A 26,968-nucleotide genomic window follows, 5' to 3' on the forward strand; every position below is an offset into this window, starting at 1 on the left:
CTTCCCGTGGGTGTTGGTTTGATACCGTTTGGGGACAGCCAAGGAGGCATCTGCAGGCAACAAAGGTAGGTGTGTGCTTGTGTGTGTGTTTCCTATGCAGATCCTAAGCCCAGTGTCACATGCAAGTAGGAGGAGTAAGAAGGGTTCCTGGCAAATCCGGGTTATGGATTGCATTTAAAAAGGCCCCGTGGGAGTGCAATGGGCCCCTGTCTTGCTGCTTAGCAATAATGGTATGGGTTTAGGTTCTGCTGTGTGTACTGGTGGTTGACTGCCCCCCAGCCCAGAGTGTGCATGGAAAATTGTCTGGCAGCCTCCCTGACAGCAAGCAGTGATAGTGCCCATGAAGGGGACCTTGTTGGGCCCGCCCCTTTCACGGTTATCGCTTCTCGGCCTTTTGGCTAAGATCAAGTGTAGTATCTGTTCTTATCAGTTTAATATCTGATACGTCCCCTATCTGGGGACCATATATTAAATGGATTTTTGAGAACGGGGGCCGATTTCGAAGCTTGCTTCCGTCGCCCTATGCATTGACCCGATATGGCAGTATCTTCGGGTACAGTGCACCACCCCCTTACAGGGTTAAAAAGAAAGATTCCTACTTTCATTGCTACCTGCTTGCTGGCTAGCCAGCTAGCCAGCCCTGTGGGCCTTGCTGCTGCTGCTGCTGCAGCCAAAAAACAAAAGGTGGTGCTGCTGCTGCTTCTGCTTCTGCTTGTGTCTGGCCGCTGTTGGAGCGTCCAGGCACAGGACTTCTGCTGCTGCTGACTAAATGGCCTCCTTAATTGGATCATTTGAGTAGCCAGCACACCTGTGCAGGTAGGGCATGACATGATAGGCAGCTGCCTTGATAGCGGGTGGGTGCTGAATGTTCCTAATTGACAAAATAAGATTAATGCTTATGAAGAAATATAAAATCTCATCCCTTCCCCAATATCGCGCCACACCCCTACCCCTTAATTCCCTGGTTGAACTTGATGGACATATGTCTTTTTTCGACCGTACTAACTATGTAACTATGTAACATAACATGGGGGGGGGGGGGTCTCCTGGCTGTTCACACAGGTGTGTCATTGCTGTACATTGACCATGCATTGCTTCTGTGGTATTGCAAAGGCAAAGACAAATGCTTCCAGCCATCCATTGCACTAATGGATTGGTCATCAGCTGGCTGTCTATGTCCCGCATCAATATAGACCAAAGTACAGAGGGTTAGGCTATGCTATTGTGCACCTACCTGATGCATCAGAAGGTGCGAGGCCCTTGCTAAATTCTGTGCACAGACTTTGAGATCTATGCTTTAGACTGTATCTAAACCTGCTCCAACATGGACTGACATTCTGGCCTACTTTCAGCCGATGCGACTTGTCTGTCGCTGAACAGTCGCTTTTTATGTATTCAGCACCTATGTATAATGTTGTAAAAATGCTCTAGAAGCTAAAGTCGCAGAAATGTCACACATATTTGGCCTGCAACTTTCTGTGCGACAAATTCAGACAGGAAAAATCAGTATAAATCCTTAGAAAATTATCCCCCAGTGTCTCCATCTGCTGGCGGTATTGAATAAGCATTGCTGCACTGATGGGGTATGCATTAGACGAAAAAAAAGAAGAAAAAGAAGAATAATACGCCCAGAAAAGAGGCGAAAAGGAGAAAAACGTAAAAAAACGTGAAAAAAAAGTAAGAGGAAGAGAAGGGAAAAAAAGGTGGAAATGGGTTTAAAAGTGATTTCGGCGGAGAAATATATATATATATATATATATATATATATATATATATATATATATACGCGCACACACACACATATATATAAACGTATTCTCCGTTGAGATATTGCAGCCGCTGCTGTGTCCAGGCCCAGGAGCCTTAGCACTGTGCTGTGATGTCACTCAATACCACTGACATCACTAGGTGTAAACAACATCTCTCCTTTGCTGTGTATGTGACTATGGAGCTGTTTGGTGATGTCGTCTATTATGGCCTTCATAGAAGCAACAGGAGATTGTTGCATCCATCTAGAACCCTCAGAACTACAGTGCTATGATGTCACTCACTTCCACAGGCCTTGCAGAGTGTAAACAACAACAACCCAGCTTTGTTGTGTATGTAACCATAGGGATTTGTGATGTCACCTAGAACCTTCACAGCAGCGACAGCTTTATGAGGAGCATCAGCACTGCTCTGCCTGAGCAGAACCATCACCGCCATAGGTTGTCAAATAACCCGGGTTTAACCCACACAGGTAAGTCCAATGGGGTGCAGGCATGTCCTCTATGCTTACAGCTTCCCGTGGGTGTTGGTTTGATACCGTTTGGGGACAGCCAAGGAGGCATCTGCAGGCAACAAAGGTAGGTGTGTGCTTGTGTGTGTTTCCTATGCAGATCCTAAGCCCAGTGTCACATGCAAGTAGGAGGAGTAAGAAGGGTTCCTGGCAAATCCGGGTTATGGATTGCATTTAAAAAGGCCCCGTGGGAGTGCAATGGGCCCCTGTCTTGCTGCTTAGCAATAATGGTATGGGTTTAGGTTCTGCTGTGTGTACTGGTGGTTGACTGCCCCCCAGCCCAGAGTGTGCATGGAAAATTGTCTGGCAGCCTCCCTGACAGCAAGCAGTGATAGTGCCCATGAAGGGGACCTTGTTGGGCCCGCCCCTTTCACGGTTATCGCTTCTCGGCCTTTTGGCTAAGATCAAGTGTAGTATCTGTTCTTATCAGTTTAATATCTGATACGTCCCCTATCTGGGGACCATATATTAAATGGATTTTTGAGAACGGGGGCCGATTTCGAAGCTTGCTTCCGTCGCCCTATGCATTGACCCGATATGGCAGTATCTTCGGGTACAGTGCACCACCCCCTTACAGGGTTAAAAAGAAAGATTCCTACTTTCATTGCTACCTGCTTGCTGGCTAGCCAGCTAGCCAGCCCTGTGGGCCTTGCTGCTGCTGCTGCTGCAGCCAAAAAACAAAAGGTGGTGCTGCTGCTGCTTCTGCTTCTGCTTGTGTCTGGCCGCTGTTGGAGCGTCCAGGCACAGGACTTCTGCTGCTGCTGACTAAATGGCCTCCTTAATTGGATCATTTGAGTAGCCAGCACACCTGTGCAGGTAGGGCATGACATGATAGGCAGCTGCCTTGATAGCGGGTGGGTGCTGAATGTTCCTAATTGACAAAATAAGATTAATGCTTATGAAGAAATATAAAATCTCATCCCTTCCCCAATATCGCGCCACACCCCTACCCCTTAATTCCCTGGTTGAACTTGATGGACATATGTCTTTTTTCGACCGTACTAACTATGTAACTATGTAACATAACATGGGGGGGGGGGGGTCTCCTGGCTGTTCACACAGGTGTGTCATTGCTGTACATTGACCATGCATTGCTTCTGTGGTATTGCAAAGGCAAAGACAAATGCTTCCAGCCATCCATTGCACTAATGGATTGGTCATCAGCTGGCTGTCTATGTCCCGCATCAATATAGACCAAAGTACAGAGGGTTAGGCTATGCTATTGTGCACCTACCTGATGCATCAGAAGGTGCGAGGCCCTTGCTAAATTCTGTGCACAGACTTTGAGATCTATGCTTTAGACTGTATCTAAACCTGCTCCAACATGGACTGACATTCTGGCCTACTTTCAGCCGATGCGACTTGTCTGTCGCTGAACAGTCGCTTTTTATGTATTCAGCACCTATGTATAATGTTGTAAAAATGCTCTAGAAGCTAAAGTCGCAGAAATGTCACACATATTTGGCCTGCAACTTTCTGTGCGACAAATTCAGACAGGAAAAATCAGTATAAATCCTTAGAAAATTATCCCCCAGTGTCTCCATCTGCTGGCGGTATTGAATAAGCATTGCTGCACTGATGGGGTATGCATTAGACGAAAAAAAAGAAGAAAAAGAAGAATAATACGCCCAGAAAAGAGGCGAAAAGGAGAAAAACGTAAAAAAACGTGAAAAAAAAGTAAGAGGAAGAGAAGGGAAAAAAAGGTGGAAATGGGTTTAAAAGTGATTTCGGCAGAGAAATATATATATATATATATATATATATATATATATATATATATACGCGCACACACACACATATATATAAACGTATTCTCCGTTGAGATATTGCAGCCGCTGCTGTGTCCAGGCCCAGGAGCCTTAGCACTGTGCTGTGATGTCACTCAATACCACTGACATCACTAGGTGTAAACAACATCTCTCCTTTGCTGTGTATGTGACTATGGAGCTGTTTGGTGATGTCGTCTATTATGGCCTTCATAGAAGCAACAGGAGATTGTTGCATCCATCTAGAACCCTCAGAACTACAGTGCTATGATGTCACTCACTTCCACAGGCCTTGCAGAGTGTAAACAACAACAACCCAGCTTTGTTGTGTATGTAACCATAGGGATTTGTGATGTCACCTAGAACCTTCACAGCAGCGACAGCTTTATGAGGAGCATCAGCACTGCTCTGCCTGAGCAGAACCATCACCGCCATAGGTTGTCAAATAACCCGGGTTTAACCCACACAGGTAAGTCCAATGGGGTGCAGGCATGTCCTCTATGCTTACAGCTTCCCGTGGGTGTTGGTTTGATACCGTTTGGGGACAGCCAAGGAGGCATCTGCAGGCAACAAAGGTAGGTGTGTGCTTGTGTGTGTGTTTCCTATGCAGATCCTAAGCCCAGTGTCACATGCAAGTAGGAGGAGTAAGAAGGGTTCCTGGCAAATCCGGGTTATGGATTGCATTTAAAAAGGCCCCGTGGGAGTGCAATGGGCCCCTGTCTTGCTGCTTAGCAATAATGGTATGGGTTTAGGTTCTGCTGTGTGTACTGGTGGTTGACTGCCCCCCAGCCCAGAGTGTGCATGGAAAATTGTCTGGCAGCCTCCCTGACAGCAAGCAGTGATAGTGCCCATGAAGGGGACCTTGTTGGGCCCGCCCCTTTCACGGTTATCGCTTCTCGGCCTTTTGGCTAAGATCAAGTGTAGTATCTGTTCTTATCAGTTTAATATCTGATACGTCCCCTATCTGGGGACCATATATTAAATGGATTTTTGAGAACGGGGGCCGATTTCGAAGCTTGCTTCCGTCGCCCTATGCATTGACCCGATATGGCAGTATCTTCGGGTACAGTGCACCACCCCCTTACAGGGTTAAAAAGAAAGATTCCTACTTTCATTGCTACCTGCTTGCTGGCTAGCCAGCTAGCCAGCCCTGTGGGCCTTGCTGCTGCTGCTGCTGCAGCCAAAAAACAAAAGGTGGTGCTGCTGCTGCTTCTGCTTCTGCTTGTGTCTGGCCGCTGTTGGAGCGTCCAGGCACAGGACTTCTGCTGCTGCTGACTAAATGGCCTCCTTAATTGGATCATTTGAGTAGCCAGCACACCTGTGCAGGTAGGGCATGACATGATAGGCAGCTGCCTTGATAGCGGGTGGGTGCTGAATGTTCCTAATTGACAAAATAAGATTAATGCTTATGAAGAAATATAAAATCTCATCCCTTCCCCAATATCGCGCCACACCCCTACCCCTTAATTCCCTGGTTGAACTTGATGGACATATGTCTTTTTTCGACCGTACTAACTATGTAACTATGTAACATAACATGGGGGGGGGGGGTCTCCTGGCTGTTCACACAGGTGTGTCATTGCTGTACATTGACCATGCATTGCTTCTGTGGTATTGCAAAGGCAAAGACAAATGCTTCCAGCCATCCATTGCACTAATGGATTGGTCATCAGCTGGCTGTCTATGTCCCGCATCAATATAGACCAAAGTACAGAGGGTTAGGCTATGCTATTGTGCACCTACCTGATGCATCAGAAGGTGCGAGGCCCTTGCTAAATTCTGTGCACAGACTTTGAGATCTATGCTTTAGACTGTATCTAAACCTGCTCCAACATGGACTGACATTCTGGCCTACTTTCAGCCGATGCGACTTGTCTGTCGCTGAACAGTCGCTTTTTATGTATTCAGCACCTATGTATAATGTTGTAAAAATGCTCTAGAAGCTAAAGTCGCAGAAATGTCACACATATTTGGCCTGCAACTTTCTGTGCGACAAATTCAGACAGGAAAAATCAGTATAAATCCTTAGAAAATTATCCCCCAGTGTCTCCATCTGCTGGCGGTATTGAATAAGCATTGCTGCACTGATGGGGTATGCATTAGACGAAAAAAAAGAAGAAAAAGAAGAATAATACGCCCAGAAAAGAGGCGAAAAGGAGAAAAACGTAAAAAAACGTGAAAAAAAAGTAAGAGGAAGAGAAGGGAAAAAAAGGTGGAAATGGGTTTAAAAGTGATTTCGGCGGAGAAATATATATATATATATATATATATATATATATATATATACGCGCACACACACACATATATATAAACGTATTCTCCGTTGAGATATTGCAGCCGCTGCTGTGTCCAGGCCCAGGAGCCTTAGCACTGTGCTGTGATGTCACTCAATACCACTGACATCACTAGGTGTAAACAACATCTCTCCTTTGCTGTGTATGTGACTATGGAGCTGTTTGGTGATGTCGTCTATTATGGCCTTCATAGAAGCAACAGGAGATTGTTGCATCCATCTAGAACCCTCAGAACTACAGTGCTATGATGTCACTCACTTCCACAGGCCTTGCAGAGTGTAAACAACAACAACCCAGCTTTGTTGTGTATGTAACCATAGGGATTTGTGATGTCACCTAGAACCTTCACAGCAGCGACAGCTTTATGAGGAGCATCAGCACTGCTCTGCCTGAGCAGAACCATCACCGCCATAGGTTGTCAAATAACCCGGGTTTAACCCACACAGGTAAGTCCAATGGGGTGCAGGCATGTCCTCTATGCTTACAGCTTCCCGTGGGTGTTGGTTTGATACCGTTTGGGGACAGCCAAGGAGGCATCTGCAGGCAACAAAGGTAGGTGTGTGCTTGTGTGTGTGTTTCCTATGCAGATCCTAAGCCCAGTGTCACATGCAAGTAGGAGGAGTAAGAAGGGTTCCTGGCAAATCCGGGTTATGGATTGCATTTAAAAAGGCCCCGTGGGAGTGCAATGGGCCCCTGTCTTGCTGCTTAGCAATAATGGTATGGGTTTAGGTTCTGCTGTGTGTACTGGTGGTTGACTGCCCCCCAGCCCAGAGTGTGCATGGAAAATTGTCTGGCAGCCTCCCTGACAGCAAGCAGTGATAGTGCCCATGAAGGGGACCTTGTTGGGCCCGCCCCTTTCACGGTTATCGCTTCTCGGCCTTTTGGCTAAGATCAAGTGTAGTATCTGTTCTTATCAGTTTAATATCTGATACGTCCCCTATCTGGGGACCATATATTAAATGGATTTTTGAGAACGGGGGCCGATTTCGAAGCTTGCTTCCGTCGCCCTATGCATTGACCCGATATGGCAGTATCTTCGGGTACAGTGCACCACCCCCTTACAGGGTTAAAAAGAAAGATTCCTACTTTCATTGCTACCTGCTTGCTGGCTAGCCAGCTAGCCAGCCCTGTGGGCCTTGCTGCTGCTGCTGCTGCAGCCAAAAAACAAAAGGTGGTGCTGCTGCTGCTTCTGCTTCTGCTTGTGTCTGGCCGCTGTTGGAGCGTCCAGGCACAGGACTTCTGCTGCTGCTGACTAAATGGCCTCCTTAATTGGATCATTTGAGTAGCCAGCACACCTGTGCAGGTAGGGCATGACATGATAGGCAGCTGCCTTGATAGCGGGTGGGTGCTGAATGTTCCTAATTGACAAAATAAGATTAATGCTTATGAAGAAATATAAAATCTCATCCCTTCCCCAATATCGCGCCACACCCCTACCCCTTAATTCCCTGGTTGAACTTGATGGACATATGTCTTTTTTCGACCGTACTAACTATGTAACTATGTAACATAACATGGGGGGGGGGGGTCTCCTGGCTGTTCACACAGGTGTGTCATTGCTGTACATTGACCATGCATTGCTTCTGTGGTATTGCAAAGGCAAAGACAAATGCTTCCAGCCATCCATTGCACTAATGGATTGGTCATCAGCTGGCTGTCTATGTCCCGCATCAATATAGACCAAAGTACAGAGGGTTAGGCTATGCTATTGTGCACCTACCTGATGCATCAGAAGGTGCGAGGCCCTTGCTAAATTCTGTGCACAGACTTTGAGATCTATGCTTTAGACTGTATCTAAACCTGCTCCAACATGGACTGACATTCTGGCCTACTTTCAGCCGATGCGACTTGTCTGTCGCTGAACAGTCGCTTTTTATGTATTCAGCACCTATGTATAATGTTGTAAAAATGCTCTAGAAGCTAAAGTCGCAGAAATGTCACACATATTTGGCCTGCAACTTTCTGTGCGACAAATTCAGACAGGAAAAATCAGTATAAATCCTTAGAAAATTATCCCCCAGTGTCTCCATCTGCTGGCGGTATTGAATAAGCATTGCTGCACTGATGGGGTATGCATTAGACGAAAAAAAAGAAGAAAAAGAAGAATAATACGCCCAGAAAAGAGGCGAAAAGGAGAAAAACGTAAAAAAACGTGAAAAAAAAGTAAGAGGAAGAGAAGGGAAAAAAAGGTGGAAATGGGTTTAAAAGTGATTTCGGCGGAGAAATATATATATATATATATATATATACGCGCACACACACACATATATATAAACGTATTCTCCGTTGAGATATTGCAGCCGCTGCTGTGTCCAGGCCCAGGAGCCTTAGCACTGTGCTGTGATGTCACTCAATACCACTGACATCACTAGGTGTAAACAACATCTCTCCTTTGCTGTGTATGTGACTATGGAGCTGTTTGGTGATGTCGTCTATTATGGCCTTCATAGAAGCAACAGGAGATTGTTGCATCCATCTAGAACCCTCAGAACTACAGTGCTATGATGTCACTCACTTCCACAGGCCTTGCAGAGTGTAAACAACAACAACCCAGCTTTGTTGTGTATGTAACCATAGGGATTTGTGATGTCACCTAGAACCTTCACAGCAGCGACAGCTTTATGAGGAGCATCAGCACTGCTCTGCCTGAGCAGAACCATCACCGCCATAGGTTGTCAAATAACCCGGGTTTAACCCACACAGGTAAGTCCAATGGGGTGCAGGCATGTCCTCTATGCTTACAGCTTCCCGTGGGTGTTGGTTTGATACCGTTTGGGGACAGCCAAGGAGGCATCTGCAGGCAACAAAGGTAGGTGTGTGCTTGTGTGTGTTTCCTATGCAGATCCTAAGCCCAGTGTCACATGCAAGTAGGAGGAGTAAGAAGGGTTCCTGGCAAATCCGGGTTATGGATTGCATTTAAAAAGGCCCCGTGGGAGTGCAATGGGCCCCTGTCTTGCTGCTTAGCAATAATGGTATGGGTTTAGGTTCTGCTGTGTGTACTGGTGGTTGACTGCCCCCCAGCCCAGAGTGTGCATGGAAAATTGTCTGGCAGCCTCCCTGACAGCAAGCAGTGATAGTGCCCATGAAGGGGACCTTGTTGGGCCCGCCCCTTTCACGGTTATCGCTTCTCGGCCTTTTGGCTAAGATCAAGTGTAGTATCTGTTCTTATCAGTTTAATATCTGATACGTCCCCTATCTGGGGACCATATATTAAATGGATTTTTGAGAACGGGGGCCGATTTCGAAGCTTGCTTCCGTCGCCCTATGCATTGACCCGATATGGCAGTATCTTCGGGTACAGTGCACCACCCCCTTACAGGGTTAAAAAGAAAGATTCCTACTTTCATTGCTACCTGCTTGCTGGCTAGCCAGCTAGCCAGCCCTGTGGGCCTTGCTGCTGCTGCTGCTGCAGCCAAAAAACAAAAGGTGGTGCTGCTGCTGCTTCTGCTTCTGCTTGTGTCTGGCCGCTGTTGGAGCGTCCAGGCACAGGACTTCTGCTGCTGCTGACTAAATGGCCTCCTTAATTGGATCATTTGAGTAGCCAGCACACCTGTGCAGGTAGGGCATGACATGATAGGCAGCTGCCTTGATAGCGGGTGGGTGCTGAATGTTCCTAATTGACAAAATAAGATTAATGCTTATGAAGAAATATAAAATCTCATCCCTTCCCCAATATCGCGCCACACCCCTACCCCTTAATTCCCTGGTTGAACTTGATGGACATATGTCTTTTTTCGACCGTACTAACTATGTAACTATGTAACATAACATGGGGGGGGGGGTCTCCTGGCTGTTCACACAGGTGTGTCATTGCTGTACATTGACCATGCATTGCTTCTGTGGTATTGCAAAGGCAAAGACAAATGCTTCCAGCCATCCATTGCACTAATGGATTGGTCATCAGCTGGCTGTCTATGTCCCGCATCAATATAGACCAAAGTACAGAGGGTTAGGCTATGCTATTGTGCACCTACCTGATGCATCAGAAGGTGCGAGGCCCTTGCTAAATTCTGTGCACAGACTTTGAGATCTATGCTTTAGACTGTATCTAAACCTGCTCCAACATGGACTGACATTCTGGCCTACTTTCAGCCGATGCGACTTGTCTGTCGCTGAACAGTCGCTTTTTATGTATTCAGCACCTATGTATAATGTTGTAAAAATGCTCTAGAAGCTAAAGTCGCAGAAATGTCACACATATTTGGCCTGCAACTTTCTGTGCGACAAATTCAGACAGGAAAAATCAGTATAAATCCTTAGAAAATTATCCCCCAGTGTCTCCATCTGCTGGCGGTATTGAATAAGCATTGCTGCACTGATGGGGTATGCATTAGACGAAAAAAAAGAAGAAAAAGAAGAATAATACGCCCAGAAAAGAGGCGAAAAGGAGAAAAACGTAAAAAAACGTGAAAAAAAAGTAAGAGGAAGAGAAGGGAAAAAAAGGTGGAAATGGGTTTAAAAGTGATTTCGGCGGAGAAATATATATATATATATATATATATATATATATATATACGCGCACACACACACATATATATAAACGTATTCTCCGTTGAGATATTGCAGCCGCTGCTGTGTCCAGGCCCAGGAGCCTTAGCACTGTGCTGTGATGTCACTCAATACCACTGACATCACTAGGTGTAAACAACATCTCTCCTTTGCTGTGTATGTGACTATGGAGCTGTTTGGTGATGTCGTCTATTATGGCCTTCATAGAAGCAACAGGAGATTGTTGCATCCATCTAGAACCCTCAGAACTACAGTGCTATGATGTCACTCACTTCCACAGGCCTTGCAGAGTGTAAACAACAACAACCCAGCTTTGTTGTGTATGTAACCATAGGGATTTGTGATGTCACCTAGAACCTTCACAGCAGCGACAGCTTTATGAGGAGCATCAGCACTGCTCTGCCTGAGCAGAACCATCACCGCCATAGGTTGTCAAATAACCCGGGTTTAACCCACACAGGTAAGTCCAATGGGGTGCAGGCATGTCCTCTATGCTTACAGCTTCCCGTGGGTGTTGGTTTGATACCGTTTGGGGACAGCCAAGGAGGCATCTGCAGGCAACAAAGGTAGGTGTGTGCTTGTGTGTGTGTTTCCTATGCAGATCCTAAGCCCAGTGTCACATGCAAGTAGGAGGAGTAAGAAGGGTTCCTGGCAAATCCGGGTTATGGATTGCATTTAAAAAGGCCCCGTGGGAGTGCAATGGGCCCCTGTCTTGCTGCTTAGCAATAATGGTATGGGTTTAGGTTCTGCTGTGTGTACTGGTGGTTGACTGCCCCCCAGCCCAGAGTGTGCATGGAAAATTGTCTGGCAGCCTCCCTGACAGCAAGCAGTGATAGTGCCCATGAAGGGGACCTTGTTGGGCCCGCCCCTTTCACGGTTATCGCTTCTCGGCCTTTTGGCTAAGATCAAGTGTAGTATCTGTTCTTATCAGTTTAATATCTGATACGTCCCCTATCTGGGGACCATATATTAAATGGATTTTTGAGAACGGGGGCCGATTTCGAAGCTTGCTTCCGTCGCCCTATGCATTGACCCGATATGGCAGTATCTTCGGGTACAGTGCACCACCCCCTTACAGGGTTAAAAAGAAAGATTCCTACTTTCATTGCTACCTGCTTGCTGGCTAGCCAGCTAGCCAGCCCTGTGGGCCTTGCTGCTGCTGCTGCTGCAGCCAAAAAACAAAAGGTGGTGCTGCTGCTGCTTCTGCTTCTGCTTGTGTCTGGCCGCTGTTGGAGCGTCCAGGCACAGGACTTCTGCTGCTGCTGACTAAATGGCCTCCTTAATTGGATCATTTGAGTAGCCAGCACACCTGTGCAGGTAGGGCATGACATGATAGGCAGCTGCCTTGATAGCGGGTGGGTGCTGAATGTTCCTAATTGACAAAATAAGATTAATGCTTATGAAGAAATATAAAATCTCATCCCTTCCCCAATATCGCGCCACACCCCTACCCCTTAATTCCCTGGTTGAACTTGATGGACATATGTCTTTTTTCGACCGTACTAACTATGTAACTATGTAACATAACATGGGGGGGGGGGTCTCCTGGCTGTTCACACAGGTGTGTCATTGCTGTACATTGACCATGCATTGCTTCTGTGGTATTGCAAAGGCAAAGACAAATGCTTCCAGCCATCCATTGCACTAATGGATTGGTCATCAGCTGGCTGTCTATGTCCCGCATCAATATAGACCAAAGTACAGAGGGTTAGGCTATGCTATTGTGCACCTACCTGATGCATCAGAAGGTGCGAGGCCCTTGCTAAATTCTGTGCACAGACTTTGAGATCTATGCTTTAGACTGTATCTAAACCTGCTCCAACATGGACTGACATTCTGGCCTACTTTCAGCCGATGCGACTTGTCTGTCGCTGAACAGTCGCTTTTTATGTATTCAGCACCTATGTATAATGTTGTAAAAATGCTCTAGAAGCTAAAGTCGCAGAAATGTCACACATATTTGGCCTGCAACTTTCTGTGCGACAAATTCAGACAGGAAAAATCAGTATAAATCCTTAGAAAATTATCCCCCAGTGTCTCCATCTGCTGGCGGTATTGAATAAGCATTGCTGCACTGATGGGGTATGCATTAGACGAAAAAAAAGAAGAAAAAGAAGAATAATACGCCCAGAAAAGAGGCGAAAAGGAGAAAAACGTAAAAAAACGTGAAAAAAAAGTAAGAGGAAGAGAAGGGAAAAAAAGGTGGAAATGGGTTTAAAAGTGATTTCGGCGGAGAAATATATATATATATATATATATATATATATATATATATATATACGCGCACACACACACATATATATAAACGTATTCTCCGTTGAGATATTGCAGCCGCTGCTGTGTCCAGGCCCAGGAGCCTTAGCACTGTGCTGTGATGTCACTCAATACCACTGACATCACTAGGTGTAAACAACATCTCTCCTTTGCTGTGTATGTGACTATGGAGCTGTTTGGTGATGTCGTCTATTATGGCCTTCATAGAAGCAACAGGAGATTGTTGCATCCATCTAGAACCCTCAGAACTACAGTGCTATGATGTCACTCACTTCCACAGGCCTTGCAGAGTGTAAACAACAACAACCCAGCTTTGTTGTGTATGTAACCATAGGGATTTGTGATGTCACCTAGAACCTTCACAGCAGCGACAGCTTTATGAGGAGCATCAGCACTGCTCTGCCTGAGCAGAACCATCACCGCCATAGGTTGTCAAATAACCCGGGTTTAACCCACACAGGTAAGTCCAATGGGGTGCAGGCATGTCCTCTATGCTTACAGCTTCCCGTGGGTGTTGGTTTGATACCGTTTGGGGACAGCCAAGGAGGCATCTGCAGGCAACAAAGGTAGGTGTGTGCTTGTGTGTGTGTTTCCTATGCAGATCCTAAGCCCAGTGTCACATGCAAGTAGGAGGAGTAAGAAGGGTTCCTGGCAAATCCGGGTTATGGATTGCATTTAAAAAGGCCCCGTGGGAGTGCAATGGGCCCCTGTCTTGCTGCTTAGCAATAATGGTATGGGTTTAGGTTCTGCTGTGTGTACTGGTGGTTGACTGCCCCCCAGCCCAGAGTGTGCATGGAAAATTGTCTGGCAGCCTCCCTGACAGCAAGCAGTGATAGTGCCCATGAAGGGGACCTTGTTGGGCCCGCCCCTTTCACGGTTATCGCTTCTCGGCCTTTTGGCTAAGATCAAGTGTAGTATCTGTTCTTATCAGTTTAATATCTGATACGTCCCCTATCTGGGGACCATATATTAAATGGATTTTTGAGAACGGGGGCCGATTTCGAAGCTTGCTTCCGTCGCCCTATGCATTGACCCGATATGACAGTATCTTCGGGTACAGTGCACCACCCCCTTACAGGGTTAAAAAGAAAGATTCCTACTTTCATTGCTACCTGCTTGCTGGCTAGCCAGCTAGCCAGCCCTGTGGGCCTTGCTGCTGCTGCTGCTGCAGCCAAAAAACAAAAGGTGGTGCTGCTGCTGCTTCTGCTTCTGCTTGTGTCTGGCCGCTGTTGGAGCGTCCAGGCACAGGACTTCTGCTGCTGCTGACTAAATGGCCTCCTTAATTGGATCATTTGAGTAGCCAGCACACCTGTGCAGGTAGGGCATGACATGATAGGCAGCTGCCTTGATAGCGGGTGGGTGCTGAATGTTCCTAATTGACAAAATAAGATTAATGCTTATGAAGAAATATAAAATCTCATCCCTTCCCCAATATCGCGCCACACCCCTACCCCTTAATTCCCTGGTTGAACTTGATGGACATATGTCTTTTTTCGACCGTACTAACTATGTAACTATGTAACATAACATGGGGGGGGGGGGTCTCCTGGCTGTTCACACAGGTGTGTCATTGCTGTACATTGACCATGCATTGCTTCTGTGGTATTGCAAAGGCAAAGACAAATGCTTCCAGCCATCCATTGCACTAATGGATTGGTCATCAGCTGGCTGTCTATGTCCCGCATCAATATAGACCAAAGTACAGAGGGTTAGGCTATGCTATTGTGCACCTACCTGATGCATCAGAAGGTGCGAGGCCCTTGCTAAATTCTGTGCACAGACTTTGAGATCTATGCTTTAGACTGTATCTAAACCTGCTCCAACATGGACTGACATTCTGGCCTACTTTCAGCCGATGCGACTTGTCTGTCGCTGAACAGTCGCTTTTTATGTATTCAGCACCTATGTATAATGTTGTAAAAATGCTCTAGAAGCTAAAGTCGCAGAAATGTCACACATATTTGGCCTGCAACTTTCTGTGCGACAAATTCAGACAGGAAAAATCAGTATAAATCCTTAGAAAATTATCCCCCAGTGTCTCCATCTGCTGGCGGTATTGAATAAGCATTGCTGCACTGATGGGGTATGCATTAGACGAAAAAAAAGAAGAAAAAGAAGAATAATACGCCCAGAAAAGAGGCGAAAAGGAGAAAAACGTAAAAAAACGTGAAAAAAAAGTAAGAGGAAGAGAAGGGAAAAAAAGGTGGAAATGGGTTTAAAAGTGATTTCGGCGGAGAAATATATATATATATATATATATATATATATATATATATATATACGCGCACACACACACATATATATAAACGTATTCTCCGTTGAGATATTGCAGCCGCTGCTGTGTCCAGGCCCAGGAGCCTTAGCACTGTGCTGTGATGTCACTCAATACCACTGACATCACTAGGTGTAAACAACATCTCTCCTTTGCTGTGTATGTGACTATGGAGCTGTTTGGTGATGTCGTCTATTATGGCCTTCATAGAAGCAACAGGAGATTGTTGCATCCATCTAGAACCCTCAGAACTACAGTGCTATGATGTCACTCACTTCCACAGGCCTTGCAGAGTGTAAACAACAACAACCCAGCTTTGTTGTGTATGTAACCATAGGGATTTGTGATGTCACCTAGAACCTTCACAGCAGCGACAGCTTTATGAGGAGCATCAGCACTGCTCTGCCTGAGCAGAACCATCACCGCCATAGGTTGTCAAATAACCCGGGTTTAACCCACACAGGTAAGTCCAATGGGGTGCAGGCATGTCCTCTATGCTTACAGCTTCCCGTGGGTGTTGGTTTGATACCGTTTGGGGACAGCCAAGGAGGCATCTGCAGGCAACAAAGGTAGGTGTGTGCTTGTGTGTGTGTTTCCTATGCAGATCCTAAGCCCAGTGTCACATGCAAGTAGGAGGAGTAAGAAGGGTTCCTGGCAAATCCGGGTTATGGATTGCATTTAAAAAGGCCCCGTGGGAGTGCAATGGGCCCCTGTCTTGCTGCTTAGCAATAATGGTATGGGTTTAGGTTCTGCTGTGTGTACTGGTGGTTGACTGCCCCCCAGCCCAGAGTGTGCATGGAAAATTGTCTGGCAGCCTCCCTGACAGCAAGCAGTGATAGTGCCCATGAAGGGGACCTTGTTGGGCCCGCCCCTTTCACGGTTATCGCTTCTCGGCCTTTTGGCTAAGATCAAGTGTAGTATCTGTTCTTATCAGTTTAATATCTGATACGTCCCCTATCTGGGGACCATATATTAAATGGATTTTTGAGAACGGGGGCCGATTTCGAAGCTTGCTTCCGTCGCCCTATGCATTGACCCGATATGGCAGTATCTTCGGGTACAGTGCACCACCCCCTTACAGGGTTAAAAAGAAAGATTCCTACTTTCATTGCTACCTGCTTGCTGGCTAGCCAGCTAGCCAGCCCTGTGGGCCTTGCTGCTGCTGCTGCTGCAGCCAAAAAACAAAAGGTAGTGCTGCTGCTGCTTCTGCTTCTGCTTGTGTCTGGCCGCTGTTGGAGCGTCCAGGCACAGGACTTCTGCTGCTGCTGACTAAATGGCCTCCTTAATTGGATCATTTGAGTAGCCAGCACACCTGTGCAGGTAGGGCATGACATGATAGGCAGCTGCCTTGATAGCGGGTGGGTGCTGAATGTTCCTAATTGACAAAATAAGATTAATGCTTATGAAGAAATATAAAATCTCATCCCTTCCCCAATATCGCGCCACACCCCTACCCCTTAATTCCCTGGTTGAACTTGATGGACATATGTCTTTTTTCGACCGTACTAACTATGTAACTATGTAACATAACATGGGGGGGGGGGGGGTCTCCTGGCTGTTCACACAGGTGTGTCATTGCTGTACATTGACCATGCATTGCTTCTGTGGTATTGCAAAGGCAAAGACAAATGCTTCCAGCCATCCATTGCACTAATGGATTGGTCATCAGCTGGCTGTCTATGTCCCGCATCAATATAGACCAAAGTACAGAGGGTTAGGCTATGCTATTGTGCACCTACCTGATGCATCAGAAGGTGCGAGGCCCTTGCTAAATTCTGTGCACAGACTTTGAGATCTATGCTTTAGACTGTATCTAAACCTGCTCCAACATGGACTGACATTCTGGCCTACTTTCAGCCGATGCGACTTGTCTGTCGCTGAACAGTCGCTTTTTATGTATTCAGCACCTATGTATAATGTTGTAAAAATGCTCTAGAAGCTAAAGTCGCAGAAATGTCACACATATTTGGCCTGCAACTTTCTGTGCGACAAATTCAGACAGGAAAAATCAGTATAAATCCTTAGAAAATTATCCCCCAGTGTCTCCATCTGCTGGCGGTATTGAATAAGCATTGCTGCACTGATGGGGTATGCATTAGACGAAAAAAAAGAAGAAAAAGAAGAATAATACGCCCAGAAAAGAGGCGAAAAGGAGAAAAACGTAAAAAAACGTGAAAAAAAAGTAAGAGGAAGAGAAGGGAAAAAAAGGTGGAAATGGGTTTAAAAGTGATTTCGGCGGAGAAATATATATATATATATATATATATATATATATATATATATATACGCGCACACACACACATATATATAAACGTATTCTCCGTTGAGATATTGCAGCCGCTGCTGTGTCCAGGCCCAGGAGCCTTAGCACTGTGCTGTGATGTCACTCAATACCACTGACATCACTAGGTGTAAACAACATCTCTCCTTTGCTGTGTATGTGACTATGGAGCTGTTTGGTGATGTCGTCTATTATGGCCTTCATAGAAGCAACAGGAGATTGTTGCATCCATCTAGAACCCTCAGAACTACAGTGCTATGATGTCACTCACTTCCACAGGCCTTGCAGAGTGTAAACAACAACAACCCAGCTTTGTTGTGTATGTAACCATAGGGATTTGTGATGTCACCTAGAACCTTCACAGCAGCGACAGCTTTATGAGGAGCATCAGCACTGCTCTGCCTGAGCAGAACCATCACCGCCATAGGTTGTCAAATAACCCGGGTTTAACCCACACAGGTAAGTCCAATGGGGTGCAGGCATGTCCTCTATGCTTACAGCTTCCCGTGGGTGTTGGTTTGATACCGTTTGGGGACAGCCAAGGAGGCATCTGCAGGCAACAAAGGTAGGTGTGTGCTTGTGTGTGTGTTTCCTATGCAGATCCTAAGCCCAGTGTCACATGCAAGTAGGAGGAGTAAGAAGGGTTCCTGGCAAATCCGGGTTATGGATTGCATTTAAAAAGGCCCCGTGGGAGTGCAATGGGCCCCTGTCTTGCTGCTTAGCAATAATGGTATGGGTTTAGGTTCTGCTGTGTGTACTGGTGGTTGACTGCCCCCCAGCCCAGAGTGTGCATGGAAAATTGTCTGGCAGCCTCCCTGACAGCAAGCAGTGATAGTGCCCATGAAGGGGACCTTGTTGGGCCCGCCCCTTTCACGGTTATCGCTTCTCGGCCTTTTGGCTAAGATCAAGTGTAGTATCTGTTCTTATCAGTTTAATATCTGATACGTCCCCTATCTGGGGACCATATATTAAATGGATTTTTGAGAACGGGGGCCGATTTCGAAGCTTGCTTCCGTCGCCCTATGCATTGACCCGATATGGCAGTATCTTCGGGTACAGTGCACCACCCCCTTACAGGGTTAAAAAGAAAGATTCCTACTTTCATTGCTACCTGCTTGCTGGCTAGCCAGCTAGCCAGCCCTGTGGGCCTTGCTGCTGCTGCTGCTGCAGCCAAAAAACAAAAGGTAGTGCTGCTGCTGCTTCTGCTTCTGCTTGTGTCTGGCCGCTGTTGGAGCGTCCAGGCACAGGACTTCTGCTGCTGCTGACTAAATGGCCTCCTTAATTGGATCATTTGAGTAGCCAGCACACCTGTGCAGGTAGGGCATGACATGATAGGCAGCTGCCTTGATAGCGGGTGGGTGCTGAATGTTCCTAATTGACAAAATAAGATTAATGCTTATGAAGAAATATAAAATCTCATCCCTTCCCCAATATCGCGCCACACCCCTACCCCTTAATTCCCTGGTTGAACTTGATGGACATATGTCTTTTTTCGACCGTACTAACTATGTAACTATGTAACATAACATGGGGGGGGGGGTCTCCTGGCTGTTCACACAGGTGTGTCATTGCTGTACATTGACCATGCATTGCTTCTGTGGTATTGCAAAGGCAAAGACAAATGCTTCCAGCCATCCATTGCACTAATGGATTGGTCATCAGCTGGCTGTCTATGTCCCGCATCAATATAGACCAAAGTACAGAGGGTTAGGCTATGCTATTGTGCACCTACCTGATGCATCAGAAGGTGCGAGGCCCTTGCTAAATTCTGTGCACAGACTTTGAGATCTATGCTTTAGACTGTATCTAAACCTGCTCCAACATGGACTGACATTCTGGCCTACTTTCAGCCGATGCGACTTGTCTGTCGCTGAACAGTCGCTTTTTATGTATTCAGCACCTATGTATAATGTTGTAAAAATGCTCTAGAAGCTAAAGTCGCAGAAATGTCACACATATTTGGCCTGCAACTTTCTGTGCGACAAATTCAGACAGGAAAAATCAGTATAAATCCTTAGAAAATTATCCCCCAGTGTCTCCATCTGCTGGCGGTATTGAATAAGCATTGCTGCACTGATGGGGTATGCATTAGACGAAAAAAAAGAAGAAAAAGAAGAATAATACGCCCAGAAAAGAGGCGAAAAGGAGAAAAACGTAAAAAAACGTGAAAAAAAAGTAAGAGGAAGAGAAGGGAAAAAAAGGTGGAAATGGGTTTAAAAGTGATTTCGGCGGAGAAATATATATATATATATATATATATATATATATATATATACGCGCACACACACACATATATATAAACGTATTCTCCGTTGAGATATTGCAGCCGCTGCTGTGTCCAGGCCCAGGAGCCTTAGCACTGTGCTGTGATGTCACTCAATACCACTGACATCACTAGGTGTAAACAACATCTCTCCTTTGCTGTGTATGTGACTATGGAGCTGTTTGGTGATGTCGTCTATTATGGCCTTCATAGAAGCAACAGGAGATTGTTGCATCCATCTAGAACCCTCAGAACTACAGTGCTATGATGTCACTCACTTCCACAGGCCTTGCAGAGTGTAAACAACAACAACCCAGCTTTGTTGTGTATGTAACCATAGGGATTTGTGATGTCACCTAGAACCTTCACAGCAGCGACAGCTTTATGAGGAGCATCAGCACTGCTCTGCCTGAGCAGAACCATCACCGCCATAGGTTGTCAAATAACCCGGGTTTAACCCACACAGGTAAGTCCAATGGGGTGCAGGCATGTCCTCTATGCTTACAGCTTCCCGTGGGTGTTGGTTTGATACCGTTTGGGGACAGCCAAGGAGGCATCTGCAGGCAACAAAGGTAGGTGTGTGCTTGTGTGTGTGTTTCCTATGCAGATCCTAAGCCCAGTGTCACATGCAAGTAGGAGGAGTAAGAAGGGTTCCTGGCAAATCCGGGTTATGGATTGCATTTAAAAAGGCCCCGTGGGAGTGCAATGGGCCCCTGTCTTGCTGCTTAGCAATAATGGTATGGGTTTAGGTTCTGCTGTGTGTACTGGTGGTTGACTGCCCCCCAGCCCAGAGTGTGCATGGAAAATTGTCTGGCAGCCTCCCTGACAGCAAGCAGTGATAGTGCCCATGAAGGGGACCTTGTTGGGCCCGCCCCTTTCACGGTTATCGCTTCTCGGCCTTTTGGCTAAGATCAAGTGTAGTATCTGTTCTTATCAGTTTAATATCTGATACGTCCCCTATCTGGGGACCATATATTAAATGGATTTTTGAGAACGGGGGCCGATTTCGAAGCTTGCTTCCGTCGCCCTATGCATTGACCCGATATGGCAGTATCTTCGGGTACAGTGCACCACCCCCTTACAGGGTTAAAAAGAAAGATTCCTACTTTCATTGCTACCTGCTTGCTGGCTAGCCAGCTAGCCAGCCCTGTGGGCCTTGCTGCTGCTGCTGCTGCAGCCAAAAAACAAAAGGTGGTGCTGCTGCTGCTTCTGCTTCTGCTTGTGTCTGGCCGCTGTTGGAGCGTCCAGGCACAGGACTTCTGCTGCTGCTGACTAAATGGCCTCCTTAATTGGATCATTTGAGTAGCCAGCACACCTGTGCAGGTAGGGCATGACATGATAGGCAGCTGCCTTGATAGCGGGTGGGTGCTGAATGTTCCTAATTGACAAAATAAGATTAATGCTTATGAAGAAATATAAAATCTCATCCCTTCCCCAATATCGCGCCACACCCCTACCCCTTAATTCCCTGGTTGAACTTGATGGACATATGTCTTTTTTCGACCGTACTAACTATGTAACTATGTAACATAACATGGGGGGGGGGGGGTCTCCTGGCTGTTCACACAGGTGTGTCATTGCTGTACATTGACCATGCATTGCTTCTGTGGTATTGCAAAGGCAAAGACAAATGCTTCCAGCCATCCATTGCACTAATGGATTGGTCATCAGCTGGCTGTCTATGTCCCGCATCAATATAGACCAAAGTACAGAGGGTTAGGCTATGCTATTGTGCACCTACCTGATGCATCAGAAGGTGCGAGGCCCTTGCTAAATTCTGTGCACAGACTTTGAGATCTATGCTTTAGACTGTATCTAAACCTGCTCCAACATGGACTGACATTCTGGCCTACTTTCAGCCGATGCGACTTGTCTGTCGCTGAACAGTCGCTTTTTATGTATTCAGCACCTATGTATAATGTTGTAAAAATGCTCTAGAAGCTAAAGTCGCAGAAATGTCACACATATTTGGCCTGCAACTTTCTGTGCGACAAATTCAGACAGGAAAAATCAGTATAAATCCTTAGAAAATTATCCCCCAGTGTCTCCATCTGCTGGCGGTATTGAATAAGCATTGCTGCACTGATGGGGTATGCATTAGACGAAAAAAAAGAAGAAAAAGAAGAATAATACGCCCAGAAAAGAGGCGAAAAGGAGAAAAACGTAAAAAAACGTGAAAAAAAAGTAAGAGGAAGAGAAGGGAAAAAAAGGTGGAAATGGGTTTAAAAGTGATTTCGGCGGAGAAATATATATATATATATATATATATATATATATATATATACGCGCACACACACACATATATATAAACGTATTCTCCGTTGAGATATTGCAGCCGCTGCTGTGTCCAGGCCCAGGAGCCTTAGCACTGTGCTGTGATGTCACTCAATACCACTGACATCACTAGGTGTAAACAACATCTCTCCTTTGCTGTGTATGTGACTATGGAGCTGTTTGGTGATGTCGTCTATTATGGCCTTCATAGAAGCAACAGGAGATTGTTGCATCCATCTAGAACCCTCAGAACTACAGTGCTATGATGTCACTCACTTCCACAGGCCTTGCAGAGTGTAAACAACAACAACCCAGCTTTGTTGTGTATGTAACCATAGGGATTTGTGATGTCACCTAGAACCTTCACAGCAGCGACAGCTTTATGAGGAGCATCAGCACTGCTCTGCCTGAGCAGAACCATCACCGCCATAGGTTGTCAAATAACCCGGGTTTAACCCACACAGGTAAGTCCAATGGGGTGCAGGCATGTCCTCTATGCTTACAGCTTCCCGTGGGTGTTGGTTTGATACCGTTTGGGGACAGCCAAGGAGGCATCTGCAGGCAACAAAGGTAGGTGTGTGCTTGTGTGTGTGTTTCCTATGCAGATCCTAAGCCCAGTGTCACATGCAAGTAGGAGGAGTAAGAAGGGTTCCTGGCAAATCCGGGTTATGGATTGCATTTAAAAAGGCCCCGTGGGAGCAATGGGCCCCTGTCTTGCTGCTTAGCAATAATGGTATGGGTTTAGGTTCTGCTGTGTGTACTGGTGGTTGACTGCCCCCCAGCCCAGAGTGTGCATGGAAAATTGTCTGGCAGCCTCCCTGACAGCAAGCAGTGATAGTGCCCATGAAGGGGACCTTGTTGGGCCCGCCCCTTTCACGGTTATCGCTTCTCGGCCTTTTGGCTAAGATCAAGTGTAGTATCTGTTCTTATCAGTTTAATATCTGATACGTCCCCTATCTGGGGACCATATATTAAATGGATTTTTGAGAACGGGGGCCGATTTCGAAGCTTGCTTCCGTCGCCCTATGCATTGACCCGATATGGCAGTATCTTCGGGTACAGTGCACCACCCCCTTACAGGGTTAAAAAGAAAGATTCCTACTTTCATTGCTACCTGCTTGCTGGCTAGCCAGCTAGCCAGCCCTGTGGGCCTTGCTGCTGCTGCTGCTGCAGCCAAAAAACAAAAGGTGGTGCTGCTGCTGCTTCTGCTTGTGTCTGGCCGCTGTTGGAGCGTCCAGGCACAGGACTTCTGCTGCTGCTGACTAAATGGCCTCCTTAATTGGATCATTTGAGTAGCCAGCACACCTGTGCAGGTAGGGCATGACATGATAGGCAGCTGCCTTGATAGCGGGTGGGTGCTGAATGTTCCTAATTGACAAAATAAGATTAATGCTTATGAAGAAATATAAAATCTCATCCCTTCCCCAATATCGCGCCACACCCCTACCCCTTAATTCCCTGGTTGAACTTGATGGACATATGTCTTTTTTCGACCGTACTAACTATGTAACTATGTAACATAACATGGGGGGGGGGGGGTCTCCTGGCTGTTCACACAGGTGTGTCATTGCTGTGCATTGACCATGCATTGCTTCTGTGGTATTGCAAAGGCAAAGACAAATGCTTCCAGCCATCCATTGCACTAATGGATTGGTCATCAGCTGGCTGTCTATGTCCCGCATCAATATAGACCAAAGTACAGAGGGTTAGGCTATGCTATTGTGCACCTACCTGATGCATCAGAAGGTGCGAGGCCCTTGCTAAATTCTGTGCACAGACTTTGAGATCTATGCTTTAGACTGTATCTAAACCTGCTCCAACATGGACTGACATTCTGGCCTACTTTCAGCCGATGCGACTTGTCTGTCGCTGAACAGTCGCTTTTTATGTATTCAGCACCTATGTATAATGTTGTAAAAATGCTCTAGAAGCTAAAGTCGCAGAAATGTCACACATATTTGGCCTGCAACTTTCTGTGCGACAAATTCAGACAGGAAAAATCAGTATAAATCCTTAGAAAATTATCCCCCAGTGTCTCCATCTGCTGGCGGTATTGAATAAGCATTGCTGCACTGATGGGGTATGCATTAGACGAAAAAAAAGAAGAAAAAGAAGAATAATACGCCCAGAAAAGAGGCGAAAAGGAGAAAAACGTAAAAAAACGTGAAAAAAAAGTAAGAGGAAGAGAAGGGAAAAAAAGGTGGAAATGGGTTTAAAAGTGATTTCGGCGGAGAAATATATATATATATATATATATATATATATATATATATATACGCGCACACACACACATATATATAAACGTATTCTCCGTTGAGATATTGCAGCCGCTGCTGTGTCCAGGCCCAGGAGCCTTAGCACTGTGCTGTGATGTCACTCAATACCACTGACATCACTAGGTGTAAACAACATCTCTCCTTTGCTGTGTATGTGACTATGGAGCTGTTTGGTGATGTCGTCTATTATGGCCTTCATAGAAGCAACAGGAGATTGTTGCATCCATCTAGAACCCTCAGAACTACAGTGCTATGATGTCACTCACTTCCACAGGCCTTGCAGAGTGTAAACAACAACAACCCAGCTTTGTTGTGTATGTAACCATAGGGATTTGTGATGTCACCTAGAACCTTCACAGCAGCGACAGCTTTATGAGGAGCATCAGCACTGCTCTGCCTGAGCAGAACCATCACCGCCATAGGTTGTCAAATAACCCGGGTTTAACCCACACAGGTAAGTCCAATGGGGTGCAGGCATGTCCTCTATGCTTACAGCTTCCCGTGGGTGTTGGTTTGATACCGTTTGGGGACAGCCAAGGAGGCATCTGCAGGCAACAAAGGTAGGTGTGTGCTTGTGTGTGTGTTTCCTATGCAGATCCTAAGCCCAGTGTCACATGCAAGTAGGAGGAGTAAGAAGGGTTCCTGGCAAATCCGGGTTATGGATTGCATTTAAAAAGGCCCCGTGGGAGTGCAATGGGCCCCTGTCTTGCTGCTTAGCAATAATGGTATGGGTTTAGGTTCTGCTGTGTGTACTGGTGGTTGACTGCCCCCCAGCCCAGAGTGTGCATGGAAAATTGTCTGGCAGCCTCCCTGACAGCAAGCAGTGATAGTGCCCATGAAGGGGACCTTGTTGGGCCCGCCCCTTTCACGGTTATCGCTTCTCGGCCTTTTGGCTAAGATCAAGTGTAGTATCTGTTCTTATCAGTTTAATATCTGATACGTCCCCTATCTGGGGACCATATATTAAATGGATTTTTGAGAACGGGGGCCGATTTCGAAGCTTGCTTCCGTCGCCCTATGCATTGACCCGATATGGCAGTATCTTCGGGTACAGTGCACCACCCCCTTACAGGGTTAAAAAGAAAGATTCCTACTTTCATTGCTACCTGCTTGCTGGCTAGCCAGCTAGCCAGCCCTGTGGGCCTTGCTGCTGCTGCTGCTGCAGCCAAAAAACAAAAGGTGGTGCTGCTGCTGCTTCTGCTTCTGCTTGTGTCTGGCCGCTGTTGGAGCGTCCAGGCACAGGACTTCTGCTGCTGCTGACTAAATGGCCTCCTTAATTGGATCATTTGAGTAGCCAGCACACCTGTGCAGGTAGGGCATGACATGATAGGCAGCTGCCTTGATAGCGGGTGGGTGCTGAATGTTCCTAATTGACAAAATAAGATTAATGCTTATGAAGAAATATAAAATCTCATCCCTTCCCCAATATCGCGCCACACCCCTACCCCTTAATTCCCTGGTTGAACTTGATGGACATATGTCTTTTTTCGACCGTACTAACTATGTAACTATGTAACATAACATGGGGGGGGGGGTCTCCTGGCTGTTCACACAGGTGTGTCATTGCTGTACATTGACCATGCATTGCTTCTGTGGTATTGCAAAGGCAAAGACAAATGCTTCCAGCCATCCATTGCACTAATGGATTGGTCATCAGCTGGCTGTCTATGTCCCGCATCAATATAGACCAAAGTACAGAGGGTTAGGCTATGCTATTGTGCACCTACCTGATGCATCAGAAGGTGCGAGGCCCTTGCTAAATTCTGTGCACAGACTTTGAGATCTATGCTTTAGACTGTATCTAAACCTGCTCCAACATGGACTGACATTCTGGCCTACTTTCAGCCGATGCGACTTGTCTGTCGCTGAACAGTCGCTTTTTATGTATTCAGCACCTATGTATAATGTTGTAAAAATGCTCTAGAAGCTAAAGTCGCAGAAATGTCACACATATTTGGCCTGCAACTTTCTGTGCGACAAATTCAGACAGGAAAAATCAGTATAAATCCTTAGAAAATTATCCCCCAGTGTCTCCATCTGCTGGCGGTATTGAATAAGCATTGCTGCACTGATGGGGTATGCATTAGACGAAAAAAAAGAAGAAAAAGAAGAATAATACGCCCAGAAAAGAGGCGAAAAGGAGAAAAACGTAAAAAAACGTGAAAAAAAAGTAAGAGGAAGAGAAGGGAAAAAAAGGTGGAAATGGGTTTAAAAGTGAATATATATATATATATATATATATATATATATATATATATATACGCGCACACACACACATATATATAAACGTATTCTCCGTTGAGATATTGCAGCCGCTGCTGTGTCCAGGCCCAGGAGCCTTAGCACTGTGCTGTGATGTCACTCAATACCACTGACATCACTAGGTGTAAACAACATCTCTCCTTTGCTGTGTATGTGACTATGGAGCTGTTTGGTGATGTCGTCTATTATGGCCTTCATAGAAGCAACAGGAGATTGTTG

At 46.1% G+C, this 26,968-nt stretch overlaps 12 non-coding genes across 12 annotated transcripts; all 12 read left to right on the forward strand.

Annotated features, from left to right (window-relative positions):
- Positions 1 to 378: 378 nt before the first annotated feature.
- LOC130315669 (U2 spliceosomal RNA) lies at positions 379 to 569 on the forward strand. Its single transcript, XR_008863127.1, has one exon. It is a non-coding gene; the product is annotated as a U2 spliceosomal RNA (small nuclear RNA).
- A 2,087-nt stretch (positions 570 to 2,656) lies between these two features.
- Positions 2,657 to 2,847, forward strand: LOC130315681 (U2 spliceosomal RNA). Its single transcript, XR_008863138.1, has one exon. It is a non-coding gene; the product is annotated as a U2 spliceosomal RNA (small nuclear RNA).
- A 2,085-nt stretch (positions 2,848 to 4,932) lies between these two features.
- On the forward strand, positions 4,933 to 5,123 carry LOC130315477 (U2 spliceosomal RNA). The gene has a single exon (XR_008862960.1). It is a non-coding gene; the product is annotated as a U2 spliceosomal RNA (small nuclear RNA).
- A 2,080-nt stretch (positions 5,124 to 7,203) lies between these two features.
- Positions 7,204 to 7,394, forward strand: LOC130315489 (U2 spliceosomal RNA). Its single transcript, XR_008862971.1, has one exon. It is a non-coding gene; the product is annotated as a U2 spliceosomal RNA (small nuclear RNA).
- A 2,064-nt stretch (positions 7,395 to 9,458) lies between these two features.
- Positions 9,459 to 9,649, forward strand: LOC130315501 (U2 spliceosomal RNA). Its single transcript, XR_008862982.1, has one exon. It is a non-coding gene; the product is annotated as a U2 spliceosomal RNA (small nuclear RNA).
- A 2,077-nt stretch (positions 9,650 to 11,726) lies between these two features.
- Positions 11,727 to 11,917, forward strand: LOC130315513 (U2 spliceosomal RNA). The gene has a single exon (XR_008862993.1). It is a non-coding gene; the product is annotated as a U2 spliceosomal RNA (small nuclear RNA).
- A 2,083-nt stretch (positions 11,918 to 14,000) lies between these two features.
- Positions 14,001 to 14,191, forward strand: LOC130315617 (U2 spliceosomal RNA). The gene has a single exon (XR_008863087.1). It is a non-coding gene; the product is annotated as a U2 spliceosomal RNA (small nuclear RNA).
- Positions 14,192 to 16,275: 2,084 nt separating this feature from the next.
- On the forward strand, positions 16,276 to 16,466 carry LOC130315525 (U2 spliceosomal RNA). The gene has a single exon (XR_008863004.1). It is a non-coding gene; the product is annotated as a U2 spliceosomal RNA (small nuclear RNA).
- A 2,086-nt stretch (positions 16,467 to 18,552) lies between these two features.
- Positions 18,553 to 18,743, forward strand: LOC130315538 (U2 spliceosomal RNA). The gene has a single exon (XR_008863015.1). It is a non-coding gene; the product is annotated as a U2 spliceosomal RNA (small nuclear RNA).
- A 2,079-nt stretch (positions 18,744 to 20,822) lies between these two features.
- LOC130315550 (U2 spliceosomal RNA) lies at positions 20,823 to 21,013 on the forward strand. The gene has a single exon (XR_008863026.1). It is a non-coding gene; the product is annotated as a U2 spliceosomal RNA (small nuclear RNA).
- A 2,079-nt stretch (positions 21,014 to 23,092) lies between these two features.
- On the forward strand, positions 23,093 to 23,283 carry LOC130315562 (U2 spliceosomal RNA). Its single transcript, XR_008863037.1, has one exon. It is a non-coding gene; the product is annotated as a U2 spliceosomal RNA (small nuclear RNA).
- A 2,077-nt stretch (positions 23,284 to 25,360) lies between these two features.
- On the forward strand, positions 25,361 to 25,551 carry LOC130315575 (U2 spliceosomal RNA). Its single transcript, XR_008863048.1, has one exon. It is a non-coding gene; the product is annotated as a U2 spliceosomal RNA (small nuclear RNA).
- Positions 25,552 to 26,968: the final 1,417 nt, after the last annotated feature.

Source organism: Hyla sarda, unplaced genomic scaffold, assembly GCF_029499605.1.
Source record: "Hyla sarda isolate aHylSar1 unplaced genomic scaffold, aHylSar1.hap1 scaffold_188, whole genome shotgun sequence".
NCBI classification, from domain to species: Eukaryota; Metazoa; Chordata; class Amphibia; order Anura; family Hylidae; genus Hyla; species Hyla sarda.